We start from the raw sequence: 17,094 nt of genomic DNA on the forward strand, positions 1-17,094 counted from the left end.
TCTAAACCATGAAGCCTGAGATTTTCTCTACAATTAACAGAGAGAGAACCATACTGCTGGTCGTCTTTTTTTTTTTTTTTTTTTTTTTTTTCCTAAAGCAATCAAAGCAAATTCAGAAATTCTTTGACTGAAACATGACCTGCCCTAAATATCCCATCCACCAACATTATATAAGCTGCTTGGACAAACCTTTTTTTTCCCTATCCCATTGTAAACTCTTTCCTTGTGTGTGCACTGCGTAGACAGTTAATGGAAAATTTTGGGATAAAACTCAGGTGTATTTCCAACCACCAGATTCTGTGTTGCATTAATGTCCATATTACTTGCAATAGTGCTTTTACCCTTGAGCTTCTTCAGGTTTCCAAGTGAGGGAATTTGCAGAAAGTCCAATATGAAATAGTTTGAAAAATGGCAATTGCTGATGAAGGTATAACACTGCAGATATTCTTATAGCCAAGCCAGCTGTTAAACAGTACCAAAACGTTGCATTGGTTACGTTTATACTGTCAGTGAAACCCATAGACGAGTCCACTCTTAAGACCAACCTTGTCACACGTCCACTTCGTAAACCCTCAAGACTGCCTCAGGTCCGTAGCTACAGTTTTTAAGAAGGACAGCCTCCACTTGGGGGAAAAATTTGAATTCTGCTGAATATGTTGCATGTTAATGTAGCCCAAAGCATATCTTGAATTCAGCTCTTTCAAAAACATTTGGGCACTTCCAACATAGCCAACAGCAAGGCCATCAGGTGGAGAGCAGGGGTGGGATTTCTCTGCCCTGTCCACTGCTCATTTCTGAACACAGACCCAATCCCTACAGATGGGGATTGTGTGAATCAGTTCACTTGAAAGTGAACATGTTTCCTGTCTGCCTATTTGGTTTTTATTTTTGCCATCCTATTTAGATTTGCAGTTACTCAGGGCAGAAGCCAGTTGTTAGTCAATGTTTATGCAACACAGCATCACGGGGCTCAGATCCTGTTGGAGGCTCCTAGATGTTGCTGTGGTACCAATTCTTATTTTTATTTGCTACGTGAAGTTACTGCGTGGTGAATGAGTCTGGAGTAGACCCAAAGGCCAAAGCATGCACACACACACACACGCATGCTCATAAAAGCAAATTGTTTGGATTAGCTCTGCTAAATTCACCGAATAAGTGTCATTGCTGCTTTTCAGCCAAACATTGCTGGATGCTTAAACCTTTTCAAATGGTTTTCAAAACATGGTTTTGATCAGCTGCAATTTGCCCTTTTTAACTGTAAAGTAAGGAAGTGGTGTCAGAATGGGGGGCACTTTTCTCTGTCATCGTAGTCACATGTGAAAGAAGTGATGTCTCAGATAATTTCCTGTCATATGTTTGGACACTGCAAATATTAACATCAAGATGTGTCTCTACAGTAATGTACCCTACTAATGCACTTAGAAACACTAAGTGGCTAAACAGCAATCTGTGCTCTACTGCATTCTGCTCTTTCTGGAACAGCATGACTCACTTGCCAGTGAAGGGGATGCAGAGCTGCAGTGATCACAAACCAGGTTTTGAGTACAGGATGAGACCATTCCCCATGCCACCACTGGGAGATGAAGTCATGTTTCAGCCAAGCTTGCCACAAAGGTACTTGAAAAAGAGTAATCATGTAGAGATGGGTGGCCTCCCGTTCCCTAAACCTCCAGCCTCACCTAGGTCCTCACTGGCTAACACGTACTCAGAATATATTTTGTCTTCCAACAGAGAAAGTCTTCTGTCCTTCCAGTCTCTTAATGGAGTCAAGGACTTACAAAAATTCAAACAATGGCCCAACCCTAATTGTTTTTAATTTTTTTTTAATCTGTATTTTAATCAAGATCAACATTTTATGTAGAGAAAAAAAAAAACAACTGATCTTATTGACAGAATACTCAGTTGCTTGCTCCAAGTCTTTCAAGGCCTTGTGGAGGTCTGAACCTTTGGACTGTTGACTATCTGTAATAAGATACATAAGATTTTTGTATACAGCTTTGAGAACCAGTATGGTTATAATTAGGAAAGAGATTCTCTAGGAACATAAGCCCCTTTCCCCAAAGATCTGTTTCATTGTGTGTTTGAGTCATAGTGGATTCTTTAGCTAGCAAAACTAATATTTTACTCCTGTTGGTTCTGCAGAGCCAAAGCCGTTAATGGAAAAATCATCTCCATTCGGTTCCAGCTCATGCATCATCAACAAAATGGTTGGCCAAATTCCAATGGCAGAACTTTTGGGGAGGACTTAAGAGGCACACACAAAAGGTTTTCATCCAAAACTGAATTTGTGTCCCTGGTAATTAGGGGAGGGGGGAGCACATCTTTCATTTTGTAAATCAGATGGATGCAATCTGGAAGCCATTGGGTGAAACCAGAGAGGGGGAGAGAATTTTGAGCTTCACCATTTTTATCAAGCTGCTTTTCTGATGAATGATTAGACTTTCATGCGCAAGTTTTTTTGTTCTGGCCTGTGAAAGACTGCTGGATGTGGAAGGAAGGATGTGGAAATACATCTGTGCCCAGAGATCAATGATATTCATGGCTATTTTAATTTTGTTAAGGTTGCAGTATGGTGACATTAAAACACACAGCTGGGCCACTTAATGTTTAAAGGTTGGATCTAAAAGCCTGGTGTTTCACTTAAATGAAAAGGCAATGCTTGGTTTTTTTCAAAAGAATCCAGTCTTTATTGTCCTTCAAAGGCTTGAGCTAAAAGTCATCCCCCACAGCAAATATTGTGATTCTTTTTGTGGTGTTTAAACTTTATGAACTACTCACAAGTTCTGGGTTCTTTGAGGCTGCTTTCTTCTCAGGGCAAGGCAGAGCCAGAGAAGAACACAGGAAGGTCTGTAAGTCCATTAATTCCCTTGTTGGACCCTTTCTAGGGCAGGGAAGGTCCCATGTTCTCTAAACAGGTGGTCACGGTTTTAGAGGGAGGCAAGATTTAATGGCAAATTTCTTTGGATCACTGTGCCATCGATAAGTAGGAACTGTAACCCTGGAAAATTGATGGTGGAGGTTTTCATTCATTTCCCTTTCTTTCTCATCTCATCGTCTTTTAGCAAAGGCTGGTTTATCATCAGCCCCTCAGGTTTAAGAACCCATTTGATGCTTCCCGGCTCTTCCTCACAGCTTTCCAGGCTGTCTCAGGGACCACAGTTTCGGGATACCTTGTACTGTTGCTATCTAAGTGTGTAACACCGAGATGAGCATCCCAGGGCTCTGCAGCATTACTCGTCATCGCTTCCTGCTGCAAGTGCCAGACCTTGCCACACTTCTCTGCTCTGCAGTAGGACACCATATGGAGAGACAAACCTCAAATGCCTTTAGATGCCTACAGTGCAGCCATACGCCTCTGGTCTAGTGACCCTAGGCTCCTTTTGTAGCCAGTAGAAAGAAATAGAGCCTTTTAGGGAGCAATTTGTTTGATCTAGTGTCTACCTTAGAATAACAGGAGCAGTGCCTTAGGATCATTTATTTCTTTTAGCAAGCTGTAAAAGAAGCCTTGGCTGCCTTCCCCAGCTGTAGACATTGGCAACTCAGATGTCTGCACGTAGTTACAGAACTCCTGTTCTTGTGCCTTGATTTACCCAGCACCAGAAATCCAGAGACCCTAGAAGACACTGGAGACTCGGTCAGTGGTTTTCTTGCTCAAAATGGAATTGATTACAAGAGCTAGCTTCACTCAGAACAAAGCATTTGTACAGCTGGTACTCCTGGTGCAAAGAGCTAAGGAGGTTGAGAGCAGCACCAGGTTAATAGTCTCATACTGATTGGTTTGTTTGAAATCTCTGGAATATTTGGTCATTAGTTTCAACAGTCTCATCCTTACCAACAGTTTTCCAGAGGTGTCCATCACATTGATTTAAATCCAGGCAAGATTTAAGGTTATTAAAAAAAAAAAAAAAAGCTGAATTTCTCCTTAAAATGCATTATTTACATCTTATACAGGCCTTACCTCATACTCTACAGAACACTTTTCTCCTTATTGAGTTATTTACTTACCAATTTGCTCTTTCTTTTGCTCCCAGGCTTCATATTACTTATGTCAAGTTGCCATCTTGTTCCCTGAGTGAAATTAATTTTTACCCATACTGATGCAATTCCTTTATTTCAGTAAATGGATAGCCCAGCCCTCAAACCGTTATTTACATCAAATATTTACTGACTCGCATCTCAGAACACTGCAGGGAGCCAACCCTTATTACATGGTGTTCTCTTGACAAAGATTTTATTGGCCTCAATGACTGCTGGCATCTCTGGGGTGTGAGCTGCTAAATATTATGAACAGGTAGTGTCCTGAAGGGTAAAGAAACAACTATAGCAATCAGCTGTTAAAGCAGCAACAGAAGATAGGCGTGCTTCTCCGAAGCATGCACATTCGTTGCAGTTCAGCTGACTTACACCAGTTCAGTCAGTGAATCTTCGACGAGCCTAGAAGTTCACTCTAAAACCTTTAGGTTCTCTGTAGTCAGCTGGTGAAGAGTAATCCTTCTAGCTCCACGCTAGTTTTAGCATGGCTATGGACAACTAACCGCATCTGGGGCTGTATGTATGTACTGTTTCTAATTGCTCATCTTCGCACCCACTGGATATCATCTTCGCACCCACTGGGTATCATGACTACCTTTGCAGTCTGCCAATGGAATGTAATTGCTTCCCAGTCTGTCTTGGGCAAAAGCATCCAGGTGAGCCTGAGCCACGGTTTTACAGTCATTAAAACCATGTCTGTGTGCTGTTGGATCACTCAGAAATTTCCGTCTGATCTAGATCATGCATGGACTCACAGCCACATTGCTCTTAAATCAGCCAGGAGTGCAAAGTGGCTTTCAGCTGTGTGCATGTATGCCAGCTTCATATCAGGGTGGGAGGAGAGCTGACACCCAAACTACCGTGAAGTCTGCAGACAGAAACTCACACTGCCCAAATGGTCAGTCTGACAAGGAAACAACCGAGAAGGGTCTAAAAAACCATGAGCAGCTTGAAAAGGTATCTGTCTTCACTGCCTTCTCCATTACAAGAAGTAGGGGACAAGAAATGAAGACCATAGGAATCAGTTTTGAAATAAACAAAAGACAGTGGTTCTTGACATGATGAGTAGTAAACCTGCGTATAACTTTCTATTAAAGGGTGTCAGGGGTGCTGAAAGCTCACATGAGTACCAGACAAGCCTGGCAAAAAACAAGGAAAAAGACACATTCAGATGTCCCAGAGCTGAAAACATTTGGACATTAAGGAGGTGTTGCATAGATTAGACCTGTTCTTGTTCTCCCCTTCTACATGCAAAGATATAAATTTTCCTTCTTCCTGTTCAATCCTTACATACTTTTCTACACTTATGAACCTGGTTTGTCCTTGACCTTTTCTGTAGGAACTGTGTTGATATAAGAGAGATTTAGCTTATTTTTTTCTATTTGCTGAGAAGGTGACTTGGACAGAGACTTGCTAATGGATGCTCAGAAAATGATTTCCAGTTCTTGGAGCAGGAACGGTATCCTCATGTTGTTGGGTAGGGCCACAAAACAAATTAGATACCACATCCTTCAGTATTTTGGACTCCAGAACCTATCTATTCCCCTAATCAGAAATAGTCTTTGAAATATCTGTCAGGTGGATGCTTCAGTATGGGCTGGGGTGACAACAGGAATCATCACCAAGGACTCTCTTCATTTCACTGCACGTGAGCACATAGTGCCATATGACAGGCTCTGAGGTGTTCGAGGCATCCCCATGATGTTGGCAGATCATATGGGAGACTCAAAGGTACCTTACAACACAGTTGGTCTTTCCTGGTCCTCTTCTCTGATCCCTCCTACTCGCCTTTTTTCCCATTAGCCTCTCTCCATAGTGTGCCTCGGTGTCAAATCCCACATCTGAGAAACTTATATATGTTTTCCCAGATAAGAAATGTCAAATACCTTTTACAAAATCCTGCTGAAAGAGGAAAGAGAAAAAGAGAAAAAAAACCCTAAAAACAATGACAACAACCAAAAACCCCTCCACATCTGAAAACACAGGAGATTGAAAAGAGTGAAAAGCAGATAGGAGAGGTAAACAGATGCCACTGCAGGTGGACTGGAATTGGTAGCAGCTTTAAATCACTTTGATGCCAGTCTCCACTTGAGGTTAAATCCTCTAACAAGTGATGCTGTATTTCATCATTTTTATTTTGTCAGCATGTTATCCTTGAGTCAGACAGTTTCACAAAGCATACATGCAAAGGATATCTTCTAAGGTTTCCTGCTTCAGTTGGCAACTTCCTTCAATGTTGCTTTAATAAGCAGTGTCTCCCTAAAAGGTCTTGAGAGATTTATTCAGTGCCTATTCAACTCTATTGCTGCTTTACATCTGCCTTTGAATTTCAAGGTTATGCAAAAAACACTCCTTCTCCCTGACTGTTCTGTAGTAGACTTCAGAATACCTGTTTCCAAGACAGTGAATTTAGTGTCTGACATCTACCATGTCTCTGATGTTTGCAAAACATTTATCACCATGCTCTGTGTGTATTTATCAATGATTAATCTGGAAGAACAAAAGTCTGACAGCAATAAAATAAAACCTTCTACATATATTAAAAAAATGGGAACCACTGAATTATGCTGAGCCTATAAATATTGGATCTGGCTTGTCCTTTGGAAGTGCTCCAGTAGTTTCATGGGTTGTATCTACACTTGTAAACCAAAAAGGAAGTTGGAGAGTGAGCCAAGACAGGAGACTTCCATGTTCTCCATTCACATTCTTTGGTATGAACCTGACTCTGGATATAGATACATCGGAATCCATAAGTAAAATGGGTCAGGGTCTTTCCAGTGGTCCTGAGGCCAACTGGCACAGCGCAGCCTAAAACCCTGCAGCTGAGTTCTTCTACTTTTAGGTCGTGACAACCTGAAACAGGATATCTGCATGCACTGCATATTAGGAACAGTCTGGCCTGTGCAAACCTCAAAAAAAGGCCCAGGCATTTGCTGGAAGGATGCTAATTGGCATTGGCCAGGGACAAAAGAAATTAACTATATGGATGACAGAATTCTTGCACTGGGAGAAGTTCTTTGATATTCTTTAACTTTTTAGTATAGATGTAAACAAAACCTTGGTATTACCAGTTTGGAAAGAGGGAGAAGTACTTGGTTTATTCTTTCAGAAGTTCCAAGTGTTTCTCTACCGTAAGGGTGAGTTTCTTGGCTAGCTGATTTGGTTTGGGTTTTCTTATTTAGCAAAGTAAGTCACTCAGAACAAATACAGCTCTTCCGGACTCTGCAAGAACAACTTTTAGAGGTCACTTGCTGCCAATACAGCCATGCCAAGAGCCTGCTTTGAAGCATCTTACGTCCTCAGATATTCTGCACTTACCTCAAGGGTGATACCATACTTAAGCAGTGACCATAGCTGAGGGAGTAGAGTGATGAGGCAGCTGGGCTGGGTGAAGTATGGGCATGGAGGGAACAGCGATTCTGAAGAAGCCTGTCTGGAAGCTTTTAAAAGATCAACGACTCCTTCAGTGTCCCTGGGGGACACCCTGGGAAAAGCTGGTCCAGGCTGGAGGACTCTTAAACTTGCCAGGAGGAGTCCAAAACACAGATGTAAAAAAAGTGGGTACACAGGACATATGTGCATAAGTACATTTACACTTATGTATTTGAAGATGCCTCCTAGTTATAGACCAGGCTCGTGGGGGTTGAGTTCTGACTCATGTTTTTTGAGCTCTTAGCTTTGGCAACACGGAGCATCCTAAACCAGCCTCTAACAGGTGGCGATGAAGAGGGTTGGGAAATGATTCAGCAAGAACACAATATTTATGGCTATAAAGGCAAAATGACTTCTGGGAAGCAGGAAAATGTGAGTTATTTTTAGGAAAGAAAGGACAATGAAGTCTTGTCTACACAGTGAGTTTTCCCCAGCTCCCAAGCTGGCCTGGAAGCTGTCTGAAAACACTGTGTAAACAAATGCCCAGCGGCCAGAATCAATGTTACCACCCTTTTGGTTTTAACCAGATTTCAGAGGGTTTATCTGCTCTGTTTGCCAACAGGACTGCATCCGAGTTGTAATGCATTATTCCTCACAAATAGCCTCATGAAACAGGGCAGAGCTCGCTCTTTCCCCCCTACAGAGAGGGTGGTCACAACACAGAGAGGAAAAATGAAATATTTAAAGGCCAAACATGAAGCATGTGACAGAAAGGGGTCTTGATTCCAAGATTTGAGCTAACCCTCTAACCATTGCACTACCTTGTTCTAACTGTGCTTCAGGTCTTTTAAAAATTGCGTAAATTTTGAAAGGGCAGATCACTTGCATAAAGACGATGTTATTTTTCTCCATAAAGGCAGTGGCTGGTAGATTTCAAGTCGACTTTTAAACCATGTTTTCTTCCATTTTATTTGTATTGTAAGAACAAGGCCTGGAAATATGGTGTAAGAAGCTCTGAAAGCAGAAAAGCCTAGGAAAAAAGGGCACCCCCCAAATCTTATTTATTAAAATGATTTAAACAAGTCTCATGACTTCTAGTCTGAACTGGAAACGTGGCACATCTTGTGTGTAGAAAACCACCACCCTTCTACTCAAGACATTGTCTGGTTCCATGTCATAGCCCCAATACTGAGTCAGCTCCACCTAAACAAACCATGATTTGCATCTAACCTGTTCTTAAAAAACCTGAAATAAGGAAGATTTCAATATTTCATTACTCTCACCATTTGAGTGTGTTCTACTACCTGCCCTAAATGTCTATTTCTATAATTAAGTTCATTTTCACTTCTTCTGTCTTCAGTGGACCAGGAAAACACAATATTCCTTTGATCTAGTTAGAGATCTTTGAGGTTTTTGAAAACTGTTTCCAGGCTTTTCCTTGGCATTCCCTACAGTAAAACTTTGTTTCATTTTTCTTTGCAGGCCATTATTTCCGCTTCTCTGATGCTTCTCCTCACCTCTGTCTGGACCACTTTGACCGTCACCACTGACTCCAAGCGTAGTGTAACCTTCTCAGATATTCACAGTAATTTTTTCTGTGTTTCAGCATTCTTTAAACCCTTGCCCATCATTTTCTGTATTTTCCACTCTTTTACAACAAAGGAGTTGCATTCAGCCACTCCTTTCCTATTCACAAATGTGTGAATGTTGAACCAGTGTTCGGAAAAGTGTGTTTAAGTTGAACTGAAGTAAAAGAACCAAATAAAATAGGGGTTTCATTTTCTCCAAATCTTCTTTAGTCCCTCTTAGCCGTTAGCTTCCTGCGCCACTGAAATGCTTCTCTGAAAGTCCTCAGATTGAACTGTTGCGTATATGCTCAGTAAGTAGAATAAAATGGACTCTTCTTTCTGTTTGTCTCTTTCCAGTACATAACAGGATAAAATATTCAGTTTGGGGAGTTTGTCTGAAAAGGTTTGGCAGCCTTCTGAGATTTTTTTGGCCGGTGGGACAATCTGATTTGGCAAACTAGCTAAGAAGTTGTTGAAAGAATTAAACCGTATTATTGGATCAGATGTGATATGGTTCTTTTGCCAGAACTGTGTTTTGGAGGTCTCATTTCCACTGGTGGGTATTTTTCAAATTATACAGGCTAGGTGGCTTGCTTATACGTGTGTAGGTCCTTGGATCCCCCATGCAATGAACATGTTAGACTGAAATGAAAACAGAATAATTTTTCAGCAGTCTTTTTTTTTTTTTTTTCTCAGAAGTTCACATTCAATGTCTAAGTCATTAGATGCCTAAGTCACTAGGCCTAAATCTCCTAAATCTTATTGTAAATTTACAGTTTATTTTATGCGTAAAATCCCAGCAGACAGCAGGTCACTGTTTACATAAGTCGCATGTCCTTTATTCTTGCCAGTTCTTGTGCTTGGTTGAGCGTTTCAAGTCTGCAGAGGAGAATGATTGCGCTCGGAAAGGCTCAGATCGGATACTTTTACTTACCCCCTTCCTGTGGACAGGAAACTGCTTCCCCTTGAGGATTTCCCATCAGGAATGTGTCCCTCACATAACTTTCATGCTTGCAAGGGTCCTAACTGAAAAAAAGAATTCTGTTTGGGACATGTAGGGCATCGGTTACAGCTTATATTGGACACTGAGACTTTTACAGGGAGCAGGGGAACAGTGGGTTTTTGAAGAAAATCTGAAGTTCACATTCTGAAAGTTTGGTCTGGTAATCTGGGGTTGAACCTACTGTCTTTGGTAAACGCAGGAGCTCTCATGCACCAGCTAAAATGCTCAGGTTAGTTGTCTCAGATATCATTGCTCTTCTTTTAAGTCATGCCTGAGCCCCCCAAGGAGAGAAAAGGCCACCTCTTACTCCAGCATGGTTCCACCACGTTCAGTCTTGGCTTCTATTCAATCCTTGAGCTCATGCTTCATCTTTGATTAACATCTAGGTTTCATATGTGCCAGAATTATGTAAGAACATACATTCACAGAAAATCCAGTGGTTTTATTTATCTTTTTTTGCTAAGGAGCTCTGTTTCATGAGATTAACCTGGAAATGCCCATAAAGGCCACCTATAATAGGTGGGTATTAACTCAGATGTGCCACCAATCCAAAGTCCTTCATTCGCTAGTCCCCTGGTTATGATCTCTGTCAAATTTACCTCTTTTTCTTTCAATTCTTTCAATGCTGCCCACATTTAGCTTCCTCAGAAACAGGTTATAACCTGCCCCACTGTTTCGCATCTCTAGAAGTGAGAAGAGTGGAATGTGGCCCACCTTTTTCATCATTCTGACTATCTCCCAAATGTTAGCTGTAAAACCAAACCTTAGAAATGCACAGTCTTTGCAGCACCAAGGCAATGGACCTCGTTCATCTCAGTGGCATGGTAAATATCCCAGAGCAATTTCCAAGAGCAATTTCCGAGTCTCCTCTTTCTACAGATCTTCCTTGTGCATCGCAGTGTGCCCCTTGAATGCTGGTAAACCAAAATATAAGCCACCTTCCCATATCTTCACTGAATGCCCTGCAATTATCTGGCTTTGTTGCCCGAAGGACTGTGCCTGAGGCTGGTGCCCAAAACCGCTCCTGACATCTGTGTGCAGGGATGGGAAACACAGGAGTTTATTCAAGCTCCACTGTCTCCGCCACCATTGAAGTAAGAAGAGTCTCAGCAGCTTTTTCTTTCCTCTATAACAAAGCTAATAATATTCTAAAAGTGCAAATAAAGCTTTTCCATACAGGAACAACTCCAGAAATGCCTTAGCTGGGCAATTTTTCTAATATCCAAAGCTGGTACATGACAATTCTGTGGCAATCAAGGAAATTAATGAGTAATTATTTCCAATAACTAGAGGACTTGAGGTCTTATAATCTCCTAATATGTTTCTTTCCAATCAGATGTGGACAAGTCATTCCACTGAAATAACTTTTGCCCTCAAGAAGCCCAAAATGTATTCCTGTTGAGAATATATATATATATTCTATGCATATTTTTTCCAACTGTTTAGAAAATAATCTGGATGGAAATTTTAAATTAAATCGAATCCCCTTCTTTATCTTGAGGTTCTGTTTTACAGTTGCTTGTCTAAGGATGCCATCACTGGCCTGTGAGGATCAATCTTACGGGCATCACAAGTCACCCATAGGGCAGCTCTTGGACACACAAATGAGTGAAAATTGGGAATTAAGCCCAGGATACTTTCTCTGAAGGAAACAAAAGGAGGAGAGGAATGCATGGCAGTTGATTTATGCTTGGCAGGCAGACATTTGTAGCATGGGCATATCTCTGATAGGTGGTGGAGAACCTTAACAGAGCTAAGGCAGGACTGATGTTACATAGCTCTGCAGGAAATAGTGTGGATTTGCAAAGCACTGTACAAAAAGCAGAGGTTTTGTCCCAAAGTATCAGGGAACAACATACCTAATCAGCCCACAAAAGAGACAACCCCATGTATGTGGCGTCTGCCATCATCTATAACTTCCATCAGCAGTTGCTGGAACTGTTAGCATTTACTGTCTTTATACCAGCAACTCAACAAAACCAGGAGATGGGCCAAACATTGTTCTAATACCACCTATGCTGTTAATTTTTTAGCTCAGTCTCTAGCATGGTTTTGGCCCAGGTTAACTAATATTTTCCAAAACAATTCCTGGGTATTGTTCAGGCATTATCACAAGCCAGGAATCCTTCCAACTGCGCAATTTGGATGCAACCAGACTGTTTCAGATTTCAGCTATGTGGATGTACGCCCTGGTGGGGCAGATGGCTTCTGGGCCAGGGAATGGGTGCTGGCTCATTTCTTTACCGGTATAGGTGTATCCTCTGAGCGCAATGAGAACAGGATATGTGCCCAGAGTTGACAAGTGTCTATCCTAACTTGGACTGCACTTCATTATGTTATAGCCATAATAGTTGGACTGTGAGAGTCAAGCTGTTGGATGTGTACATCCGTGCTTCTACTATTACCATATGTCTGGGTCTGTCTTTTTTTTTTTTTTTTTTTTTGCCTGGAAATTTTTTCCACATATATGTCAGTCTGCTTACTATCTCCTTCCTTGGATCAGTTGACTTCTTTGCCCTTTCCCAGCTGTCTGGCCTAGTACAGACTGTTGCTTTTGAAGATGAAGCTGCAGTTCTGCCCCCTGTAGCTCTGAATTTCTAGCTTTTTCCCTATTGTCTAGCTCTGAATTTCTCCCTTTTTCCTATTGCTGTTCAGCTCTGTGGGAGGTTCTTTTTTACCTTGCTCCTACACAGCTCTCTCTCACCTGGTGTCCCTTCTCCACTATGCACACTTTGGGAAGGAGCCAGGCTAAGACAACTAGGATCCCAGGTAAGATTTAGAGGTGAATAGTCTCAACTGTGTTCAGTTTTGGGCTCCTCACTACAAGAAAGACATTGAGGTGCTAGACTGTGTCCAAAGAAGAGCAACAAAGCTGGTGAGGGCTCTAGAGAACAAAAGTCCTGTGAGGAAGACCTTATCTCTCTCTATAGCTACCTGAAAGGAGGTGGTAGCGAGATGGGTGTTGGTCTCTTCTCCCAAGTAACAAGTGATAGGACAAATGGAAATGGCCTCACGTTGCGCCATGGGAGGTTAACATTGGATAGTAGGAAAAATGTCTTCATTGAAAGGGTTGTGAAGCATTGGAACAGGCTGCCCAGGAAAGTGGTTGAGTCCCCATCCCTGGAGATATTTAAAAGACGTGTAGATGTGGTGCTTAGGGACATGATTTAGTGGTGGACTCGGCATTGCTAGGTTAGCGGTTGGACTCAATGATCTTAAAGGTCTTTTCCAACCTAAATGATTCTATGTTTCTATGAAAAGCAAATACAACTGCTTAGCCAAATGAAAAAGCTTTATTTCCCCTCCTTGATCACATCACACCTATACCTGACCAAATCAGGGCCTGGAGCTCTGCCTCCCTGTCCCTCTCATACCCTCCCTCAGTAAATCAGGCTCTGTCCCATGCTCCTCACCCATTCACCACCAGCTCCCCAGGCCCATGATACCAAAGTCCTACCCCCCTACCCATGCCATATCCACTGTGGACATCTCCCTTCCAGTGTTTTCAGGTGCACAATCCAGCACAGCCACCACAAGCTGCTGTTTTGCTGTTAGGAACAGAGGCTGGGATGGGTCATATCTTTTGGGCCCCCCAAATTACAGGGTCCCAGACAATTGCTTGTACCTAAAGTGAATTCTGGCCCAGGTCCTGTTGTTTCATGGGACACTGTCTGGAAGGAGGCTTGTTTGCAGGCTGTACTCCTATGCTCCACATCTGCCTTTGGGAATCTGCATTCACAGCCTCCCCATCCAGCTCATTTCCTCATAGCCGGCTGTTAAAACAACCCCACATGGGCTGATAAGGACCATTCCGGCAAAGTCATCAGCTTGCTTCTGTCTCTGCAATGTCTATGCTGACTTGCATCCATTCCTTCTTTTCCTGCCCCTTGGAGCTCAAAGGCTACATAGCTTGAAGCTCACTTATCCATCGTGCAACTGATCCTGCTCAGGGAAGATGGGATTTCAGAAGGACCTCAGGATGTGCATCTGGACACATGGGGAGAACTGGTAATCCAGGCCTGGTATGGATGGCAGGCTGTAGAAAGTTTGTAAGGCTCTAGTGTTTGCCACAACAGAGACAGCATTAAACAGTTATTCCTTTGGACTCTTTCCCTCAGCCTTGTGTCTCCAGAGTGGTAATGGATAGCAACAAATCCCTGCTATGTTTCCAAATATGCATGTGAGAGAGTTGGTTTTGACCCCTCAGAAATGGTCTGGGGCAATCAAAGTCATGCTTGTTTCTTGCACAGGGTGAAGATGGTCCCATGGAGCACACATCTCCTGAAAAGCGCTTCACGGAGCTGAAGGGCTGGTACTCCTCAGGTTGTGTTTGCTGTTGCCTCATAGTCTGTGTCTCCGAGGAGAGAAGTTTCCCAACTTCTATGGACGGAATCTCCCTGGTATCTCTCCTTCCCAACCACATGCCACCACCAAGTGGGTCAGCTCGGCCCAGCTTTCCACCTCTCAACTAAGAGAGAAAATGAAAAGGGGAAATGTGTGTTAAGCCCTTTCATTAATAACCAGAAACACACAACACAAGTGACCCTCAGTGAATGTGTCCCCTGCCTCGGCCATGTATCTGCCATCCCCAACAACTCCTCCCTGACGGCACATTCCAGCCAGGATGGGACTTGTGCCCTACACAGCAGTTCTGTCCCTCTCTCAGCTCAGCGACTCATCAAACAGAAAGCCACAGAAATTAAATGATTAGTCTTTATTTCTATACACACGAGGCATTGATCCTACGGTCTGTTTTATGGGCTGGGGAGCGGGGGGAAAGGGATGGGGATAGGGTGGGGGAGAGCATGAGTGCATTTCATTTATAAAGTCAAGCCCTGTTCTAGTGAAAATCGAAGTTCCTGTTTCTTTCCCTCTGTATTAGACTCCCTGTCCTCTTACAGGAAGTCTTAATAAAGTCTCCAGGGATGTTTAAAATGAATTTTAAAAAATCATAATCCCCATATGGAAGCATTGGCATCAGTAAGTTACACCACTGTGTGATAGCATGGAGCCAGGGAATATTTGAAAGCCTGTAAAATAAACTCATTAAATTGATATTCTGAATGCATTGCCTATGGAGAAACCCCCCATAAGCTACTTCCTATCTATCGAGCAAAGAAAAAGATGTGACTGACTTTCAGAGCTGAGCCGTTTGAGGCTGGGATGGAGGGAGAGCAGCACTACATTATGTAGGAGGGACAAACAGCAAGGGACAGACCCTTACTGCAAAGCACAGAGCTGGCTTTCTGCTTCAGGAACTTTTGTTTCAAAGCCATCCCTCCTCTTACCAAGGAACAGAGTCCAGAGCTCATTTGGCCAGCCACAGACAGGCTTTTCACATGCAAAGGGATGGCAAGAGGTCTTTGGATGATAGAAATAGTATCAGGTAGAGACCACCACAATGGGTCTTAGTTTTTGAGAGACAGCAAGGCAGGACCAACCATCAAAGTGCTTGGAAGTGATGGCCCCAAACGGCTGCAGACGCCAGGCAGCAAGCAAGACACACTACAGAGGGTCATAAGAATAGGCTATCTGTCCAAAGGCCACCAAAATCCAGCATCTCTTCAGCTTTAGACTAGCCAAAGGTCGCTGCAGCCCAGCCTCTTGTCCTGGATGGTAGCACAAAAATGCCCAGAAAAGGCAAAAAGAACAGGTCAAGTATGGACTGAAGATTTTCTGGAAGACTCTCCTGGTCTTGAGGTAAAAGGAAACTTTCTCTTCCCTACAATCACAGACACAAGAGAGCTGTGACTAACAGCCCAAGGAAAGGCAAATTACAAAAGTTTTTATAGCTTGTTTTCCTTTTTCCCTTCACTCTCCCCAAAGCAAAATGAGTTCCTCCAGTGCACTGTATCACCTCTTTATTTTCTCAACAGCGGATTTTGAAAGTGAACATGCATTTCTATTGTGTCTTAAATAGGAGAATTTCTATTGTGTCCTATGACCTCCCTGCAAATAACTTTGTTTTGACAGGCAGTTTTATAGTAAGAGAAGATAGCAAAGTTCAGGGAGGCTTCACCACTATTATTTTAGATCAAATCCCTGGAGCATCTTAAGAAGAAAATGTGCACAAAGCCCTGTTTCACAAGATCAGTGCTCAGGTCCCATCTATTGTCCTATATTTTGCTTCTGACATTAAGCAGATTGCCTTTTGTGCCCCAGTTACCCTGCATGACGCTTCTCAGTCTGCAGGAGTCCAGACGAAGGGACTCAGTACATCAGGGACTCAGCAAATGAAGAAGATGTATTTTGTTTAGCCAGAAAAGATTAGGACCATAAAAGTCTTTTGGGTGTATGTGTAGAAATGAGGGGAGTGCCATGCAAAATGCCAGATGAAATAAGGAACAGTAGAGAGCCATTATTGTCTGATGCATCTCTAAGACACCTTAGGGGTTTTGGAGTTATACTTCATGACGGTGTTCAGCTGGCTGGTGCATTGGCAGGAGCATGCTCAAAGGACCCTGGTTTCTCCCCCTACCCCTCTCTCCCCAAAAAAAAGAAGGAAGGAAAAAGAGGGAAAGGAGAACTTTTGCAGCTCTTTATTTCTGAAAAAGACCCTTTTCTTTAAGCCTACAAAACCTTCTCTCTTTGAAAATAGTCACTCATGTCAGTAACATAAAGGCCAACCTGACCTACCGATGAAAAGCTCCACCTCCGGTCCTGGCAATATTTGGGGGCTGATCCTTTACTTTTTTGGACACTGGAAGGAAACCCCCATGGTTTTAACAGCTCTACCTCAGGTTTGGGACTCCACATCACCTGGTGGAAGGGGGAATCTCCCAGTCCCAGTGAAGACCTTATTTGTTCTCCATGGGTCTAACCAGGTGATCTGGACAACACAGGTGACCCAGATTTCTTCCTTGCTACATCTCAAAAGGGAGCTGCACAGAGAGTTTACTTTCAGAAGGTAGATCCAAGATACTTCTAATATTTAGATCTGTGTTACGAAATCAATAAGAAGCAGCAGTTCTTGTTCAGAGTCCCACTGTGTAAGGAAGTACACAAAGAGAGGAAAAAAAAGACCGTATTTTTCCTTGAGAGCCTCTGGAGCAGCTGTAATTACTCCACAGGAGTTCATCCTTTGGAGAAAGCATCAATTTAGTGGTGAAAATTCATCAT

This window comes from Pelecanus crispus, chromosome 2 (genome assembly GCF_030463565.1).
Source record: "Pelecanus crispus isolate bPelCri1 chromosome 2, bPelCri1.pri, whole genome shotgun sequence".
NCBI lineage: Eukaryota > Metazoa > Chordata > Aves > Pelecaniformes > Pelecanidae > Pelecanus > Pelecanus crispus.